At 40.6% G+C, this 21,412-nt stretch overlaps 1 protein-coding gene across 4 annotated transcripts in view; it reads right to left on the reverse strand.

The window, feature by feature from the left end:
* The window catches only part of PCSK5 (proprotein convertase subtilisin/kexin type 5), a 299,939-nt gene that overhangs the window by 277,198 nt on the left and 1,329 nt on the right, over positions 1 to 21,412 (reverse strand). The gene's annotated exons all lie outside the window — the stretch shown is intronic.

The following is a 21,412-nucleotide window of genomic DNA, read 5'->3' on the forward strand; positions in this document are numbered from 1 at the left end:
ATGCCAATGCATATCTCTCCCCTATTCCCTTTGTTTTCCCTTCAGGCTAGTACTCCAGTCTGGTAGGGAACAAATACGTTTACACAACATTGCCAAATCTGTACCTCTGAACGGTGGTGACATTCCTCAGAATAACAGCTCAGTATCTGCCAAAGATCAGAGTATGACTTCAGTGGCATTCCTGGAAACTCCTTTCTGAAGTATGCAGATACTATGGAAATGAGCCCTTCCTCCATCCCCACAAAATGCCAATATATGAGAACATAAAATGAAATAAATAAATGGAAAAATAAAGGCCAAGATTTTCAAAAGTGGCAAGTGATTTTGGGTTCCTCAGTTTGTGTGTGCCCAATCTGAGACACCTTAAAGGTATCTGATTTTCAAAGCATGGGTGCTTAGCACTGTCTGACCCTCTCCTGCTGTTCAACCCACCCTCACCCCCCCAAATCTAGTGGCCTGTCGGAGACAGGAGTGGAGAGAGTGGCAGTTCTTGGAGTGGAGAATCTCCCTCTGTTTTTTCATCAGTTATGCTGTAGTCTGAGGTCGTGTCTTCACTGCTAAAAGAGGTGTGCTTTTTTACCTCAGGGTGACTATTGAGTGTGAGCTACCCCAAAGTGAAAACGCAGCTGAAGATGAGGCATTTTAGTTTTATCCTGACAGAAACTCACTAAGGGCAGGCCTATACCATCACCTGGGGCTGACATTGCTTCGTCTACCTCATGGTGAAACGGAAGTGCCTTGTCTTCACCGTGTTTTTACCTCAAGACAGCTCACACACATTACTGACAGGCAAAAAATACACCTTTTTTTTCAGTGAAGACAAGGCTGAGCAGCATAGTGGTAACTTCCCCCCTCCTTAGCCCCCAGAGCAGTCTCACATTCCCCCATGAGGGCTTGTACCGCAGTTTGGGAACCAGAGTTTTAGATATCTATAATGGTTTGTGTTCCCTTAAACCATTTTTTCTCGGTCTCATAGGTTGAAATGAGGGACGGTCATAACTCTAATTCCAGACAAAAATAAAAGCTAATTAACTGCCCCTCAGATAGAAAATGCATTGTTGTGAGTGAGTTTTCTTGATCAGTTTCTGAAAAGAACCTGGTCCTCAAGACAAAGGAGTTCAGCCAACTAGTAACACAGACAGGTTGATGATTCTCTTCTGAATTACTTGTGCATGAATAAAACAAGGAAGATTAATTACTGCGTCCTCCTGTTACAATAGGAAGATCACTATTTCTGTTTCAAATAAATCAGCTTTACCCCCAAAACATAGCAAGTCCTTTATCCTTGAAATTTCCTCTCTTCTTTTTTTTTTTTTTTTTAAACAGAGAAAATATAACACCTTATTGAAGTAATGTATGCCACTACTGACTTCCTTTGCAGCCTTGGGCAATTTTCCACTGTATTTCAGCTGTTTGCATGGAGAAATTTTGCCTGTGCACTTATATTGAACTGGAAAGGTACAATTTTGTTTTTCAATCAGTGGATGTCTAAAATGAAAAACTGAGCTATTAACATAAAATAGCTCTGCATTATGTTCTTTCGCATAAGAATGTTATTACTATTGTTTACATACTGCTGCATTTTCCTTTAAAAATCCCACAAAAACCTTAGTATGTTAAGTGCTTCAATAGGAAATCCAAAATAAACTCTCTAGACATTTAACTTGTTATATGTGCCTTTGTTAACAGGACAAAATGAGCAACAATAACTGCAACTGAATTTGCCTTCTTTGCATCTGTTCTATTTCAATATCAAGGCTGAGATTTTCAAAGTCACTGTTTTATGGTTAATAGGAATTGAACATTTAAATCCATTAAGAAGCTTTAAAAATTTCAGCACAAAAATGTAATTAGAGTGTGGATATAGCATGTTAGAGAATATACAATTTTAAAGAACTTCTAAAATAAAAAAAATTTATAATGAAAATTATTTACATGAGATTACATACTGCATTTTGTATACCACCTATATAATCAAAGTTTCTCTAATCTGCTCCCAATGTAGGTCATATTCCAAAATATATTTACCAATATAAAGATATATCAGCTTTCCTCTAGGCTATGCAGCAGACAAATAATTAACTACCTTGAAAAAGCTCAGGATACACAGGACAAACATTTATGGATCAATAGATGATGCAAATACAAAAAGAATGTACAGTTATGCACTGAAAGAAATATTGCAAATGAACTTCTGTCTAGTGGGTCTCTTGTACATCAGTGCTACCATGGAAACCATATTCAACATTTGAAACTACACGATGAAAAGAGAAGTGCTGAGAAACATTTAGCAACATGTAATGCTTTTGTATCATCAAAAGAAATAAAATGTTTTGATACTTAAGAGTGAGGTCTTACTTTCCACTAGTACAACCTTAAGTGAACAGTCTTTGGAAAAATGAGAAAAGATTCAATGATAAAAGAGGTCAGAATTTTCAGGGAACACTGTAATCTTTTAAAAGAAGGATGACCTTTAAAAAGATCAGAAATGCATCAATAGTTTCATATTCATATGGGTTTAATCACAAAGAATTATTCATTAAAAGCACCCTTCTAAACAGGCTGAACAATCCTTCAAAAGAGGATTGTGGCAGCTTTTTTGGATTATATATTTATTTAAATCCTGCGGATTTCAATCTGAAGTTGTTCTCTCCTTATAAATGAGGTTGGAGAGGAGGGAGCGGTTAGCTGGTTGTTTTAAATAAAACTACTTAGGGATTTTAATTGACAACATTTAATTGTATCCAGTGATACTTCTCTTGGAATGTTTTGAAGAAAATAATATTCATAGTAGGCCAAATCTTGAGCACCGTATCCAGGGAAACTTCCAATAATGGTAATAGGAGATTGCCTGATTAAAGACTAAATGAAAGCTAAGGGTTAGCTTTATATATTTGTCCTTTACATGAATGTGCAATGAAAAGAATGGCCCAAGGAGCCTTCCCAGTGAGACTCCCATAAGAGCTACCGAAAACTGCAGTCCCTTCAGCACCCCAAAAAAAGAAGAAGCATGGGACAGAATGGGCTCATGGCCTCACCTCCCTCTATCACAGCATGGGAAATGGGGGTGTGCTGCATTTCAGGGAGGGGGAGGAAGAGTCAAGGGACTCTTTCTGAACATCTGAGGAAGAATGCCTACTAATGTTTCCCTAGAAGCAATGTGACACCACACCACTTCAATGCAGGGCTGTGCATTACAGGCCCAAGTAAAAACTGAGTAAGGACCTCAAAATTGGCCCTAACTGGACTCAAGGACTGAATAAACAGTGAGTAAAAACATCAAGTTGTTGGCATTTTAAAGGACCAAACCAACAGAATTCCTAATGAATTCAAAGTGATATTTGGCCATCATGTTGATCATTCAAATACTCCAAATTAAAAGAAACTTGAATTCTGCCTTTTGAAGTCCATAAAGAACACCCCTCCTCCATCTATTTCCTTTCAAGGACTGAAAGAGAGGTTATGATTTTAATAATATGTTAAAAATAAAGGACTCAAAATTTAAGAAACACAGATACAGGATTTTTTTTCAGTTCTTCAGCAGATGTCTTAGCATTAAACAAGATCATTTTCAGATTTCTCATGTTAATGTTATCATGCAGCATAGCCAGCCTAACCATCCCACAAAATGAAAACACAATTATGGACCATTAATGAGAGTTTTATGAAGGGAGGGATTGACCTTTAGGTAAGTTAATGTCCCTGTCAAATAAAACAATGTACTCTTAAACTGATTATTCATCTCCCTCTTTGTTGAACCCAACTATTTACCTCATTGCATTTCCATCGGAACTACAAAATAAGTTCAGTAAATACTTTAATCCTTTTCCACAAAGTAAATAGACTTTACCTCTGACATCTGTAGTGATATAAAGAAAGTTTTGTAATCGTTATCCATGCAAGTTCAAGTGACAACAAATGCTGTTTGGACCTAAAAAGAAGCTGTAGGGAAAAATGATAATGTTTGTTTCTCTAAAAAAAGCTGTTGGGCAGGAAACAAATCTCTTTAACATTTCAAGAGGTTCACACAACTGCAGCTTTTGTTCTAACCTTCTTCTCTTTTCTTTTCTAACTCGCCAGTTGGTAATTTAAAAGCTGATATATGTCTTCCTTAGAATAATCTTCATTGCTGTTATTACTGACTTCTACCCCTATTTCATGTTGGTTTAGTGGAGAAATGCAAAAGGAGAATGAAAGAAAAGAAAAGGAATATACATACTGTACCGTGAATGTTCATTTAAGTACCTTACATCACTGACATATTCCATATTTTATGACTATGCCAAACCCTAAGCACTGCTGATGGTGGAGGGATTAATTTGGACTCTCATCAATATATTATTATAATTCTGGAAAATAATGTGACTTTACAAGGTGACCTTAATCACTGTTATTTCAATCATGCCAATCGTATAAAGATAAGTTATTAAATAGGTTTTATGTTTTAATAAAACAGATTCATGGGGAAAAAACAGGCATTAATTTCCTTTGAAAATTGACCACAAAATGTTTAATAACATGGGCCAATCCTGAACACCCTCACTCGCCCGCCTGAGCAGTCCCACTAGGCAAAAGTCTCTTCTCGTTTGCACCAAGTAAATCAGAAGTAACTTTGCTGAAGTCAATTGAGTTAAACTGGTTTAAGCGAGAGAATAATCTGGTCTAATCAAACTAATTGCATGAGTAAGGGTTTGCAGGATAGGGCGCCAACTCAGATATGATGCTATGTTTCTGTTCATTTATTTTAATTTCAGCATAAAACTCACTAATGCATTAATATCAGAAGATCTTATAACCTTCAAAGTGACTGACGCATCAACGTACAGTAGTCATGCTATTTCCATAAAACACCTAAAACTGCAGCCATAAACCTTTTCAGACTGTACTTTGCCTTACAAATCTGAACTCAGTTCTTATTGGCTATAGTAATTATGTTTTCATTGTATTGACTTTCATATCAGACTTTATTGAGTAATTTCCCCCTCCATCCTCACTACATTTTTTTGAAGAAGAATAAAGCTGTGACTCATGAGAATTTTTGGGAATGAGTTTAGTTCATCTACGTGATGTGTGGCATTATTAAATACCCATCAGCCTAGTTCAATCAATCATTTTATCAGTGTAAACTGCCACAACAGTGAAACTGTAACATACTTCTTTGACTTTGTCCTGTATCAAAGTCTAATCATCTACCACTCTGCACAACAAGCTTAACAGAGCATGAATAAAGGTCAAACAATCCCAGATCCAGATATTTCAGTGATAATATGCACATATCTTATTTGATCAAAGCAAGATCCTTACAAAGGCACTACTATATTCTAATGAAATACTGAGGCCTAATCCCACACCCCTTATTCACATGAGCAATCCCTACTCATGCAAGTAGCCCCATTGACTTTGATGGAACTACTTATGCAAGGACTACTCATGTTTCAGCATGGAGTCCTATAGGTAGATATTGAAATTCAATACTTGTTAGTAAGAAAACACCTGTATTTGGCGGGACCTAGAGACAAGCTTCAAGAAAAATATCAGATCCTGTAGCATGCACACCAAATCAGAAAGGAAACATCAGGAACATGCTACCAGTTTAAATGATGTTTGGCAAAACAAAATCTGGATTATGCCAAATCACGGAGCTGTTCGTTCTAGGTATAGTCAGGTAGGAATCTACTGTTTATTTAATCTAGTTAAGTCAAGTCAGAAATAACAGTAAAAAATTACATCCCCCATAATTCAGACAGTTAGGTCCCCCTCCTGCTCCCACTCATCAGTAGTGTCAGGTGGACTACTAGAGCTCAATCCAACTTTCACTTAAATCAATGGAAATCTTTTCACAATCGTTAATGGAAACTGCACTGAGTTCTTACTGAGACAACACCTAGCATATATCTTGATGAATCCAGGCTCAATCAGGAAAAAAGTTCTGGATCTACATTTTATAGTACTGACACCCCTCAAAGTACTTGGCTACAGCATTAAAATTATTAAGTCAGTGAAAACTGTGAGGTCCAGCTACAGTTGGTGATCAGGTATCTAGATTTACCAAAGCCATTGAAAGTATTCAGGACAAAACTTGGGGTCTGTCTATTGCACATTTATAAGGAATACTCTTTTGGGACATCCTCTTTGGGAAAGAAATCCTTTAGAACTTTACAGATCAATGAATACATACATAGCTGTGTCTCAAAAATTATTTGTGCAAAGGAAAGAAAAACATTTTGCCTTCACAGATGGCAGGTTATTTTTATGATCTCTAGTGTACATTTATTTAATACATGGTTCCATTCATTTAAATATAGGAAGTTTGTTCAGCTTTGAAATAAATAATGAACGGCATAAAAGAAGATGTATTTTAAACATACAGACCGCGTTTCAAATGTAAAACATTTACTTTTCATGCCATATAATTCCTGCATTGCAAAGTCTGCTGAATTGTTTAATATTTAAAACATCTTTGGACACATACTATTTTGAAAAGGCAGCTTCAAAATAATGCATCACCTTAAATGTGTCAGAAATGTAAAGAGATAGATCAATAGATCCTACTAACCACCTTCTCACGCCCCCTGCTCACTGAGCATGTATGTACAGTAGGGAGATTATTACATGTTTGGGGCTTTAATGTCATTCTCAGGCTACAGTCAACTCAATGTCTCCTTATCCAAATGCAACAGTTTCACTATGTTCCCAGCACATGACCAAGAAAGGGAAATGACTCAACCCTAACAAGATGGAAACGCTGCTCATTGGCAGGGGAAGCATCTAGAAGAGTAGGCGGTTGTGGTGTCAGCACCAATTACTGATGACATGCGATTGACTTCGCCAAAGCAGTCCACAGTCTAGGTACCCCAGTGTGTGCTGGCCCGTTTTGGGAGCTCAGCAACCCCATGTATGTCGACCGATCACACCCCAGATGATGGATATGGGCTTGGCCTGGTGGCTGAGTCAAGTGACCAGATTCACTTGGTAGCAGGCTGAAGGTGGAACTTTCTACAAAAAGGAGTCTGTTCCATCAGTAGAGAAAGGAAAGAGACTTGCAGGGAGTAGGAATGCCCTTTCAGGAGCTGTAGGGTCAGAGAGAACTCCGGAAAAGGGTTTTCTACGGTAGCCAGACAGAAAGACTTGAGTGGAGTTTTGCAATGAGGGGCAGAAGCCTTAAGAAGTTTGAGGAAACTCCAGGGAGCAAGATCTGTGTTTTGGGAAAGAACTGTTGAGCTCAGCAAGGAACCAAATTAATGTTAAGTTGGGGGAAGACGTCCTATAAGCTGATATGCAATCTGTGCTTCAATAAACCAGATCCTCAGAAGTGTATTTGACTCATAAGGGTCTGGGGGCAGTTGCTAAGAAGCTCAAGAAAACAAATCTGAGACAGTGTCAGGGCTTGATGCCAGTTCAGGTCAGACCCTGTTACATTGGGGCTCTGATGGAAGGCATTAATGCTGCTGGATTCTTGGGTATAATCAGTGGTGGGCCAGGTAGCTGCAACCACATCTCTTTAATGCTCACATTATGATGGATAAGTAGGCACTTTGTCCCCTCAAGAGTACACAACTAGAACATTCTGTTAGGCTACATTTGAAGACTATCCATAAGCTTCAGTGACAAAAGAGTGTAGCTGCCTACTTGTTACTTAAATTGGGAAAGCTACTGTGAGCTTGTAAGGCTGGTGCTCACATCCCTGCACTCACTCCCCTTTTCACTTCTTGCTGGTTGTGATCTTTAAAGCCCTGAATGGATTGGGGCCTCACTATTTGAGGGATCACAGCTCACTCTATAACCTGTCATAACAATGCAGCTGTGTTGTTGGTGACAGGCCATTCTCAGTTTAAGGCCCTGCCTTTGGAATTCATTCCTCCTGGCTGGCCCACTAGAGACCAACTTGCCCTGAGGAGCTTCAGATCATTTTTTAGGGTGGGATTTGGTTGACTTTTTGGCTTTGGCTTAGTTTACTTTGCCTATTAATTTAGGCTACTTTAGGTTTAATATTTGGGGCATATCTACTACCTTTGTGAGTAAAAATTTTCATATAAGGATGTGCAGGATCAGGTGACAGGTGGTACCACCATGTGCTATGGGTAGCAGATATAATTTATGTGGGTTTTTTAGTTTTGTTTGGTTTGTGTATTGTTTGTACTTAAAGCTGGTTGCCATATCAATAGGCACAAGAAATTCCACCAAAATTAATAAATAGAATGTTCTCTACTTCTTGTTATCCAGAAGTGAAGGCTACCTGCTACTTTTAATTAAGTTAAACAGCTAAAAATGTAGGCCACCTTCAGATTCTAGTCTCAGATTTCTAGCACACAGCATACAGATATCAACAATGCCCTCACTGCCCAATAAACTCTCATACAGGCACAAATGCAGCCTTCCCCCACACACACACACACACAATTTGAATAAGAATGCATGTACAAATGTAGCAACTGATTTAATCATGAGTTCTAGCAATGCTGCTAAGATTTGTATTTTGGCTCTAGAGAACAAACATGAGCAAGACCTACTTGCTTTTGGCAAAAAAGAGCAAAGTTCAAGGTTGCTTTTACTTCACCAAAAATGAGACAAACCTAACGACCCCATAACAGATGCTTTTTTTGCCTAGTAACATTTGACAGTATGCTAGGCTGCTGATAGGAAACCAAATTTTCCTAATTGTTTACCACAGATTAAACATATAGTTAATATGGTACAATCCTGGGAGAGGTAACACTGGTTCCTGTTTTAAGAGACAAGTTCTGCCCCAGTTATGCATGGAAACAAGTCCTATTGACTTCATGTGGAGTTATCTATGCACATGAGGCCAGAATTTGAACCTCAATGTTTTCAGACCTCCTGTTAGAAAACTGAATTTTCCCAATTTCTCAGGTTGATGGTTATCTCAGCTTGACATTCAACATTACTGACATGACACATGATTCAATGTGGCATGTCACAGAAGGATTTTGCCCTAAAATGTAGGATACTTATTATCTGAAAGTCACCAACCAAATAAGAAACATTCCATTAACTTACACAGTGGAAAAATAGATTAAAAGATGCAGGCAGCATGAAAAGGCTCATGAGTTGATCAACAGTGTGGACCGGCTGCTGCTTCTCTTTCTATAACTTAATGATTCTAAGATCCAATTCTGCAAAGATGTGGACACATGAGTAACTTTACACTCATGAGTAATCCTACTCATGAGCATAACTTCTTTTACAGACATATGTTTGCAGGATCAGATCCATAGTCAGTGGCTGCATTTTTTTTCTAGAAGTCCTTTACAAATGCAAAATATAACACCATGCATACAACTATTTAGGAAATATGTTTTCATGTAGTAGCATAGGTTAAATTTGGGTCAGTGATATGTTCATGAGAGTTATCAGAGCTTGTTGTTACAACTATTACTATTAATTTTGTTGAGCATTTCTATAACACTTTTCATCTTCACATCATGTTACTAATGTCAACCGATTAATCCTCACAATAGTGAGGACTGAAGCACAACGGAAGTCCAATCCTAATTCAGGTCTCTGGGCACTACTATAATATAAATAATTATAACAACGTATGTCTAACGAACAGTAATTCTGGCTTTGTGACGACATATTTCTGTGTGCTAGCATGGATTCTTGCCAATGTCTCAGGTCTTATAATGTTGGGTATAGCAACTCTGGTTCATATGCATATAATTCTGTTTTGTACTCTATGCACTATTGCTCAGCTTCCACATTTTCCACACAGACCTGTTGTTTTCACTGGCTTCAGTAGTTAATCTTGCTGTCCAGGCTGTTCTATCTGGGCTAGATGCTGATCCAGCTACAAAGCAATTTAGCATAGTTAATTTCCTCGAGTTCGATAGCAAAAGCTATCTTTTTTTAATGTCTTATGATCAAGTGTTTCAAATATAGCGTATGTCTGAGGTAGTGCTGCTCTAGATAGGAAATCTACTTTGTGTATTTCTGATCCTTTACCATAATATAACTTCAAATTATATTTCTTCTATGAATCTACATGGAAGGCATTTGTGGTAATAGAAAAGGTTTATGAAAGCAGTTTTCTGGAGGCTTATGGTCTGCATCATCATCACTGATCACATCTCCACCATGCAGGTACTGAATGAATCTCTCCCTTCTTTTCACTCTCTGTATACTGTTGCTGTGTAAGCAAAAGTGAGCTTGACATAAAAGCTGCTTGGAGGCCTTTCCTGTAGTAAGGCTGCACCTAGTTCCTTCTCATTTGCATTGTGCTGAATTGGAGCATCCCCTAAGTATGCACCCAAGTACATCTTTGCACTTAAGTACTGGGTACTGGCTGACAAATTCTTTTACCTGTTTAATTGCTTTGTCATTTCCAGACAGGATCCTTGTCTGTTACTTATACACATCAGAGGGGTGGGGCAGAAATTTTGTAAGGTATTCACAAATTCCATAAAGTGTTGTATTGCTTGACATTTTTTCTCCCAGGTATTCCTAGAATTTCTCAGGAGTTAGATGTGCAGCTTCATCTGTGAGCAGATGCCCTATCTAGAAAACAGCCAAAGTCCTAATTTCATTTTCAGTTTGAGATTGTTTTTACTCTGAGCTGTGTTTTTAACAGTACTGGTAATTTTGCTTCCTTGACTTTCGGTCCATCTCAAATAGTACTTTCCTAGCAGGCAACCAAGTACATGAAACAGATCCCCATTGCCAGCCATTATCTTTTGGTATCATCTTTGGATACAGTGTCCATTTTTATTGATTCACTCTGAGCCTTTTGCCACGGTTACTTAGAGAAAAGGCTCCTTCACCCCTTTCACTACTTGAAAGTTTAAATCATAATTCATTCTTATAAATGTAGCTCAGGGTGCATTTACTTAAGGCAGGGGTGGGCCGTTTTAAGCCAGCCCGCAAGCTCCCACTGGGGAGCGGGGTCTGGGGCTTGCCCCGCTCTGGCGCTCCAGCCGGGGGTGCCGGGTCAGGGGCCACACCATGCTGCTTGGCCCTGTTCTGGCACTCCCACTGGGGTGCCAGGGCGCCACAGCATGGCCCTGCTCCGGGGTGCAGGGTTGGGGGCCGCACCACGCAGCTCCTGGAAGTAGCTGCATGGCCCCGCTCCGATGCTCTAGCAGGGTCGGGGGCCGCTCCATGCATAGGAGCCGGAGAAGGGACATGCCACTGCTTCCAAGAGCCGCTTGAGGTAAGCGTCACTTGGAGCCTGCACCTGAGCCTCTCCCCATGCCCCAACCCCTTGCCCCAGCCCTGATCCCCCTCCCGCCCTCTGAACCCCTTGGTCCCAGCCCAGAGCACCCTCCTACACCTCACACTCCTCATCCCCAGACCCACCCCAGAGCCCGCACCCCCAAACAGAGCCCTCACCCCCTCCCGCACCCTAACCTGAATTTTGTGAGCATTCATGGCCTGCCATACGATTTCTATTCCCTGATGTAGCCCTCAGACCAAAAAGTTTGTCCACTCCTGACCTAAGGCCTTCATTTTAGAATCATCATATAATGGTATCTTGACTCCACTATATTGTAAAGCCAGATTCCCCTCGTCTTATTTAAAATAATCCATGTAGATTATTAGTTTGCATGTGGATCCACAGCACATTTGGCACATGGTTTCGTTACCCACGTCCTTACCAGTGCACACATTCAGTAATATAAACCGCTGTTTTACTTTAGTCTTAACTGCACCTACAAGATATCTAATGCTGAATACGGATTCATCAGATATGCTCTCCTCTTTGTATTCTGCCATATGTGTCTTATTTTGCCGCTTTTGCTGCCTGCAAGCTTTGCAAAAATATGTTTTTTCCTTTTATTTTCTACAGATCTCTTCAGAAGGTGGACACTTCTTGATGACCCCAGAATGTCTGCTAGCACAATAGCAGCAGCAGACAGTCCGTGTGTTGTGCTCTCTCTGTAGTGTTGTAGTTGTTTATAACTCTCGGCCTTTCTTTCTTGTTCAGCTGAGTTTTTTCCCCATAAAGTTTACCTCAGTATGGCCTGTATTTAATTTTCTCAGCTACATCTGTGCAATTTCACTATCTCTGTACATCGCTCATAACATATCTAGTTTAGGATCTTTTAACATCTTAGCTCTGGTACCTGTATCTGTGATGCCCAGGCTATATAAGCTTATTATACAAAGTCCCAAATTCTCATGTGGCTATGCCCTGTCTCAGTTTTGTGACCTACTGACCTGAGATCTAAGTGTCCTGTCTTTTGTATAAAAGAAAAGGAGTACTTGTGGTAGCATAAGCTTTCGTGAGCTACAGCTCACTTCATCGGATGCATTCAGTGGAAAACCACTGAATGCATCCGATGAAGTGAGCTGTAGCTCACGAAAGCTTATTTTCCACTGAATGCATCCGATGAAGTGAGCTGTAGTTCACGAAAGCTTATGCTCAAATCAATTTGTTAGTCTCTAAGGTGCCACAAGTCCTCCTTTTCTTTTTGTGGAAAGAAACACGGCTGCTACTCTGAAACCTGTCTTTTGTATTAAATCTTTAAATATAACAGTCCTGAGTGGCTGAAAATGCTTCTACAGAGCATCAAGGGTCTATTATCTTGTTTTTCTGCATCAGCCAGTGGGAGATGCTGGTAACTCCAGCAGCAGTCTTTTACTCTCACTCAATTAAAAGAATCAATCCTTATTTTAGGATCTTTCTTTTCTAGTTCAGCTGCAATTTTCTGTAATCTTCTGACTTAAATGAAACTATCGAGATAACAGCAATCTCCCTTTAACCCATTAGGACTGGAAAGTTGCTAGCAGCCATTCTACTCAATCTTTCTGAACAATCAATCTTTCTTCTTTCAACAACAGCTTCTCTGTGCCTTTGCTAGATCTTCAGGTTTGAATCTGATTAATATTTATTCACTGTTTGTGTGATTTACTGGCCTAAAAGCACTATAATCCCATACAACACTCCTGACCTTGTGGTTCAGCCGAGACTTTTCAAATAAAATCTTTACAAAGCACAGAGCCATAACATAATACTGTAATCTGCAATGGCCACAGGTTGGCTCCTCATATATTAGAGCTTAGTACACTATCCTTGTAACACTGAGTGTCCTTATTGCCTTGCCCAATGCAGAATACTGGGGAAGAGGTAGACTGTTGCCTCCAGAAGATGACGGAAAGGTAAGGGTAGGTCACTAGCCGCCTTTACACAGACGAAATCTGTAGAAGAGAAGGGACGATCTGTTGGGACAATCAAGGTGTGAAGGGAGGAGTTGTGGGGATGGGGAGGGTACCTATATATTCACCCCTTCCCTTGAATCAAGGAAAGGAGCAAAGAGTCTTCACCCCTACTTCACTTTAGTATGGAGGCAACAGATTGTTTTTTATTCCATTCCTATTCTCCATTGGAGCCACAGAAAGGAAAACTTCATCCCTTCCCTCTTTTCAGGGGTAGAAGCCTCTTCTCTCTCCCACTTTACTTGCATGATTGGGAAGAGGTAGAGTGCCCCGCCTGAGCTAGGAGCAGTACTCTAGGCTCAGAGCTGAGGCTGGCGGCAGCAGAATGGAACTGGCAAAACAAACTGAACACAAACCTCAAAAGGTTCACTGCCCATTCCTTACTTTGAAGGCACAATATTTGAAATTAGAGGAAACTCATGTACCCATCCCTAATTATCAGCCCCCTTTTTATACAATGAGAAGTGGAGGAAGACAGGGTTAAGTGATTTTCCCAAGACCATGGAAAGCATCAGTGTCAGAGCCAGAATCGAGCTGCTGGATTTTAAACCTCTTCTCAGGTCATGTGTCACTAAACTAGCATCCCTTTCTGCACTGTATTGATGTTAGCATGTTAGCACTAACATGTTAGCACTAAACCACAAATGTATTTCCAGTGAGAAGCTGTACTTCAGGAAACAAGGAAAACTATGGGAACTAAAGTGACATATCAGTATACTATCATTTTCATGGCTGTGTCGAAAAAAGCTTCCTTTTCTCTCACTGAATAATGATAAACCATTGTATATCAATGGAGTTACAACATATCTAAACTGGGAGGAGTGGTCAATACACTGGAGGATAGGGATAGTATACAAAGGGACCTAGACAAATTAGAGGATTGGGCCAAAAGAAATCTGATGAGGATCAACAAGGACCAGTGGAGATTCCTGCACTTAGGACGGAAGAATTCCATGCACCGCTACAGACGAGGGATCGAATGGCTAGGCAGCAGTTCTGCAGAAAAGGACCAAGGGGTTACAGTGGACAAAAAGCTGGATCTGAGTCAACAGTGTGCCCTTGTTGCCAAGAAGGCTAAAGGCATTTTGGGCTGTATAAGTAGGGGCATTGTCAGCAGAGCGAGGGACATGATCGGTTCCCTCTATTCGACTTTGGTGCGGCCTCATCTGGAGTACAGTTTTGGGCCCCACACTACAAGAAAGATGTGGAAAAATTGGGAAGTGTACAACGGAGGGCAACAAAAATGATTAGGGGACTGGAACACATGACTTATGAGGAGAGGCTGAGGAAACTGGGATTGTTTAGTCTGCGGAAGAGAAGAATGAGGGGGGATTTGATAGCTGCTTTCAACTACCTGAAAGGGGGTTCCAAACAGGATGGATCTAAACTGTTCTCAGTGGTAGCTGATGACAGAACAAGGAGTAATGGTCTCCAGTTGCAGTGGGGGAGGTTTAGGTTGGATATTAGGAAAAACTTTTTCACTAGGAGGGTGGTGAAGCACTGGAATGCGTTACCTAGTGGGGGGGTGGAATCTCCTTCCTTTGTGGTTTTTAAGGTGAGGCTTGACAAAGCCCTGGCTAGGATGATTTAGTTGGGGATTGGTCCTGCTTTGAGCAGGGGGTTGGACTAGATGACCTCCTGAGGTCCCTTCCAACCCTGATATTCTATGATTCTATGATCTGTCAACTGGACAAAGTCAAGGTAGGTGAGATAGTATCTTTGATTGGACCAACTTCTATTGGTGGAAGGTCCATAAAAGATATTACCTCACCTACCTTGTCCATCTCTTATCCTGTGACCAACATGGCTACAACAACACTGCAAACAATTGAACAAAGTGCAAAACACACTACATGATTTTAATAAATCCTTCAACAGCTTCTATCTCTAGACAGCCAATGTAAGGTGGAATTATTCCAAGATTTAGCAACAGATACTCAGCTCAGTGCTAGAGCTCTGCTCAGTATAATGTGGGGCGAGGGGAGGAGATATGTCACCCTGTAACTATTGGGAGCTGGTTCAATCACAGTGTAACTTAAAGCAACCTCTAGAGTGCTCTATATTATACCAACTTGTAACAGCCTCCCCAGAGGGCCATTATTCTGGTCAGGGTTCAATAAAGTTCAATAAAGTGTACCCCATTCTTGGTACAGCTGGGAGGGAATGGTGTAGAGACAGCTTTATGCCAGCTAGTGATTCCCACACAACAAAGGAATCACCAACTGCTAATTTACAGTGGGCCAGAATCCCCCCTTCTTAAGAAACAAAACAAAAATGTCATCACTAAAAATCAAAATTCAGGATATTATGTCATCACTTAAGATACTTCTGTCATACAAAAGCCCACTCTAACAAACTAAGCTTTGGGACTGTCACTTACACTGGCTTTACACTAGGGTAACTCTGTTGGCTTTAATGGAGTTATTATTGATTTACACTAGGCCTACTGTCAATAACTAAGTACTATGGCCCTGATCCAGCTCCCATTAAAGTAGATGGAAACACTCCCGCTGATTTAAGTGTAGGCGAAATCAGGTCCAACAGTGTGAATTAATATGCACAAAATCTACAGCACTACCTACAGTTATCAAAATGAGCCTTCATCGGTAAGACAGTCTTACCAAAACAAAAAACCTAGTGAACAAATTCAGGCTTGAAAAATCCATTTGCCCACTTGTCAGAACCAATAAGGGACCTATATCATCAATTTCTGCAGGATTTTAGCTTTCCTTTTAAAAACAAAAATTTCTAGCCCTCATGTTTAGGAAGAGAATCTTCCAAACACAAATCAAATGTTCTGCAGTGTCATCTTCCTGACACCTCAGCTGCTGTTCATTGCTTTCCCAAGCCAGAGAAGAAGGAAATTAGTAATATTCTGGTTAGTTTCACTGCAGCTATTCAAATAACTATGGGTGACAGTACAATTGTCAAGACTCATGTCAATTTCATGCTTGTAAAGGTAAGAAAAAAATACCACCAACAGCACAGACAGTACTGGAGTTATTCACAGGAAAGGAGGATGAAAAAAATGGAGCCTAGGAAAGGGTTGCTTAGCAAAAACCTCTTCCTTTCCCACCTTGTGTCTGCCAGGAGGCCATGCAGTGAGAGAAGTAACAGAAAACTCCTTCTTCCTTTGGGGGAAGTAAAGAAGACTGGAGCTTCAAGTTCATCAACTAGTCAGAGACTTAAATAAAAGATGAAGCCCCTAAGCAAGGTTCACAGACAGTACACTGGTAGAAATCTCTCCATCCTCCATCTGACCAGGAACTGCGAGTAGCAGGGAGCTGGGCTTCTCTCCAACATTTTGCCTCTGGACCTCATTAGTGGCCCCTCCCTCATCCATCTATCACATCTACCCCTGACTAATTGATCTAGTCATCTGGTGTCTGATTAGTTTTTCTAGCCATGGCCAGGACTAAGACACCAGCTGGACAATGAAAACAAACAGATATTTCAAGGACCACTTGTTATATTTTACTACCAATCACCCAAACAAAGCAAAATACACAAGGGCTAACTTACATGCATCCCCAAGGAACCATTAAAGCACAAAAAAACAACAACCCATAAAACATATGTTCTACAGCCCTTTCCAGTGTATTGTCTGAACTTCATTTCACAACCTCCTGCCCATTATTTCATCTCCACTGATCATCTCTTTTCTCAAGTCAACATTGAGTATCACTTCTCTGCAGATAAAATCCAAAACTTAAACCATCTTTCCTCTTTTATCCCTAAATTAACTTGCAGCCTGCCTAAATCTCATCCTCTGGCTTGCTTTTTCTCATAACTTCTTTCATCTCCACTCATTCAAAATGGATAGATCAACTAGTAACAAAAGCACCCCGAAGCAAAGCCCTGCATCTCTACTGCTCCCCTCAGTTCAACTCAGTCAATTGACAATATCGTTGGGATCTTCCTGGTTTGCAAAATCTTTTACCCACAAAAACCTCTGAAACACTGTCCATATTAGACATCAGTTCTTATATATGACCTTATTGTGTCTTATCTAGACTCTTGTAGTTCTTTTGTTCCTTTGGGTAAAATGCCTGCTGAAGTCAATTGCAAGACTCACACTGATTTTAAAGAGCCAAGATTTTGCCTTCTACACATTCTTTGTAAAGCCCAACTCTCAAATCTTCCATTACCCAAAAACGCAGCTCCATGTCCCTTTACTTCTCTCTGGAGGTGGTAAATGCAGCTCCATGTCCCTTTACTTCTCTCTGGAGGTGGTAATATCCCATGTTCAGAACCCTTTAATGGTTTCTTGTCCATTTCAGATTGTTTATGGATCTGTTCTTCCATAAGATTTGCAATGAGCAACTTCAAGCCAAAATAAGCATAGCACAGCTCCTACTGACCCAATCAGAAGAAGGCTCCCTTTCAGGTCACCTGGCAGTAACACTGTCTACAAAACCAAAATCCTAACCATCTTGGCTGCCATAATATATAGGTTGCACACGCAGCAAGTTCTGCCACTGGAAAAGGACTCTGCTAACTGGTTACTTTAAGTGTCTTAATAGTGCACCAGATATCAAATCACAATACTTTTCACAATCCTTTTGAATTTATCTTGTCCTGTTCTGTCTATTCCCTGTACTCCACAACTATCAGATTTCTTTCAGCCACTTCCCATTGGTTTGCCACAATAAATAGTAGATTCTCATCCCTGGCTGTCCTTGGCATAGATTTTTCTCCCTCACTTTCCATCCTTTTTTTTTGGTCAGATTGATTCCTTCACTCTTCAAATCCATGTTAGCAACCATCACTTCTCCCTTGTCTGTGACTTCTAAATCTCCCTAATAAAAAGATAGCCAAATCCCACTCCTTGAACTTCCCAGTTTTCCTTTCCTTAATCATTGTCCTTAAAACTTAACCCTCAAATCTCTTTTCACCTGTGCTCTATAAAATCTACATATGCTACCTGCAAGATAACCTGTATGCTTTGTTTCACATGTAGAGATTACATACGTTCTGTTATACTTTTCAAGAATGGTGCCATAATTCTTTTGAATTGTATTATGTACACTCTGAATGGCATAATTCTGTGCTATCCACAAGGTAACAAGGGATGTAGAATCAATGTCATACACCTGAAGACCCAACAATCTGGCAACCTGATGAAAATGGTACCAAATTTTCAGAGCAGGGGTGGGGCATGGAATAGAACAGAACAGACTCCTCACATGAATGCCCAGGGACACACTAATGAACACTCTGATGCAAAAATGCCATTTGGAGAACATTTCACGAGGAGTAACCGGAAACTTAAAAGTGCCAGACCTAAAGTGAACTTCACACAGCCATGAAACTCTGGGAAATGAAATGCATACCACTCTTCAGACCACATAAATATGTAATAAACCATGCTCTGGGATCTCTATTTGATGAGAAAAATGACATCCAGTAGCCAAAACATGTGTAGTAATCTCCATGAATGTTTTAGCATATGTCCACTGCCAGCTTTTTCCTGTTTAAAGCTTGGTAGCAAGCAGAATGAGCCTGGGAATCAACTACCAGACTTGTTCATGCCATCACTAATGCTCACTTGTTCCCTCAAAAACACATTTCCCAGTTAATATATTCCTATATTCTTCCTTTTATTTGCATACTGCACATCTGCATACCTAAATAATACTTACATGAAGGGCATCAGCATTATGCACTCCTTTAATTTTAGATCTATTTATGCATTTTCCAATTGTCCATTACTTATATGCTCTGTATTTTGTCCCCTCCCTATCTGCACACCTGATCAGCAATGTATGTATTATTAATATAAGACCATGGGTGTATACATGGCACTTTACTGACATATAAGAAGACAAAAGCTACTTACTGCTTTCCGTATTTATCCAATGGAAGGTTTGGGTGTGCAAAGAATGCAGGGTCAAGCCCTAAATGAGCCATCTGGCATGGCAAATAAGACAAGGGGCAGAAGAGAATCCTTCTCCATACATCTTAGTATATTGCCTGTTTCTGTACTTGAACAATATGATAATGCTCAAACTACTGAGTCCCAAATATGAAGATACAAAAAAGAAAAAAGACACAGAATAAGGGACACAAAAACAATAGGGCAGGTAGCTATAATTTTGGATTCACTTATTTTATATAAATGGCAATTTGGAGCCAAATTTTCCAAAGAGTGGGTGCAATTTGCACATATACATTTTCCTCCATAATTTTGTGCCCCTAAATAGGATTATTTGTGCCTCAAACTACCTGACTGTGGGAACAAAAAGGGAAGCTGGGATTCAGCCCTTTTGGAGATTTAACTATTTGTATTTGATATTTTATATAATTTCAGTGTTTGTGATCCCACATTGTTTGAGGTAAATAATTAACAATAATAAATGTGCACTATTCCAGATTAAGATATAAAATGAAGGACAAAGAACAACTGAGAAGTACGTTTGAAACTTTCAGTACAATGATACAGTATGTGTGAACTGATTTTATTATACTAACAACTGGGTGAGTGTTACTGTCCTTTGATCTGATGGGGTGAAAAATATCTGAAGTGCAGCTGTATTTTTGTGAATTTCCTGCATGAGATGAAGAGGTCTTCTGTATATGTTAAATCTTGTGTTCTAAACTTTTAATTGGTATAATTAAAAGTGCACCCAGAAAAACTAATTGCAAAACAGTATTGTTTATTTTTAAGCACTCAGTTTGCCATGCATTGGATAACAACTCACACTTTATAAGGCTAAATCCCAAGAAATGTGTGAGACAGTATGGCAGGGTGCACATCAGAAAAAGGGTACCTTAACTCTTTTTTCTCACTGTAGTATCTGTGCCTAGATGCAGCAACAGAGTACTTCCTAAATGTGACTGGATCCAGCAAGAACCAGATGTTTCCTCACTCCAAGTGTCTGGATCCAATAATTTTCTCATGGTCTGTTTTTGGATCCAGACAGTTCCAGGTGTTTTCTAACTAAGCATTTGTGGATTCAGCAGAGTCCCCATGTTTTCTAACTGACTAGGCATAGATCAAGGAAGATTTGTATGATTTTGTGTTAAATTTGCTTGAATTCAAGATTTTACTTCTCCCGCTTTCCAGTTTTATTATGAACTGGAGAAAGGAGGAAGTAATTTTATTGTACATATGTACAATTTAGGAAATCAGTGTTTCCCGGGCATTGACAGGCATGCTTCCCTTTACCGAGATATGTAAAGTCTAGATCTCTGAGCACCAGCCCAGTCAGATTCCGTACATCAGCCCTCGAATGCCCTCTGTGCAGACACGGCACATTATCTCTTCTCAGCCTCAATATTTCCCCCTGCCCATGCACAACTGGATTTTTAACAGGGCTAGTCTGGTTTATTTTTCTCGCTCCAAGCTGCCTGCTAAAATCGGAGCGGCAGCAAGACGACATGCAGGCATCTAGGGGCACAAAGGGCGACCCTTTCGCCACCTCCTCCTCCTTCCTCGTAACCTGTCGCTCCGGAAGGTGTCCAAAATGGGGGCTAGAAACTCCCCCACTCCCACCTTGGCAATAGCAGCAGCTGTGTTCTCCTAGTCCTAGTCTGCTTGTTCAGGGGAGAGCTGATTTTCAGGGACTGAGCTCAAAGTTCATGCTCTGAAACGGCACAAATGGAATGAGACGCTTGGAGGTGGGGAAAGCTGTGGGAGGGCTAGATGCTCTGATAGCTTGGACAGAGCGGATACTCCTTGCCCCCAAGCTATCTCCTCCCCCCTCCCCCTTCACAAACACGACCCTAGCGGCAGACGGCTCCGATCCGCAGTAGAGCCACTTCCACCCAGCGTCAGCAGGGGCAAGGGTAATTTCTTAGATGCATTTAATTTCCGTGACAAACGTGTTCCCCTGAACCCCCCCCCCCCCCCCAGTACAGCTTGCGGCGGCGGGCCGGATTCCAAGTTTAGCCGGAAATTTACCTGGCTGAACCAGCGCGTATTTTGGCTTTAACGCTGTGTCCACGTTATCATCAGTCATCTCCCCCACCCCCCGCCATGAACTGATCTTTATTTTACATTCATAACCATCACAAATAACAACCGGGGCACCTTTTCTAAGCACCGATTCTCACTGCATTTTAAAACCCCAGCCCCCGTTCCTTTACCTGGTTGAATCACCCCGAGACAGTAATCTTCCCCCAACCCTCCCAAGCCCTAGGACAAAGACGGGGAATCAGGGGAGACGGGGGGGGGAGGGAGGGGGGGAAGCTGGGTGTTTGTCTTCCCCTCCCCTCTCACTCCTGCTGCTAGAGCCAC

This window comes from Lepidochelys kempii, chromosome 5 (genome assembly GCF_965140265.1).
Source record: "Lepidochelys kempii isolate rLepKem1 chromosome 5, rLepKem1.hap2, whole genome shotgun sequence".
NCBI lineage: Eukaryota > Metazoa > Chordata > Testudines > Cheloniidae > Lepidochelys > Lepidochelys kempii.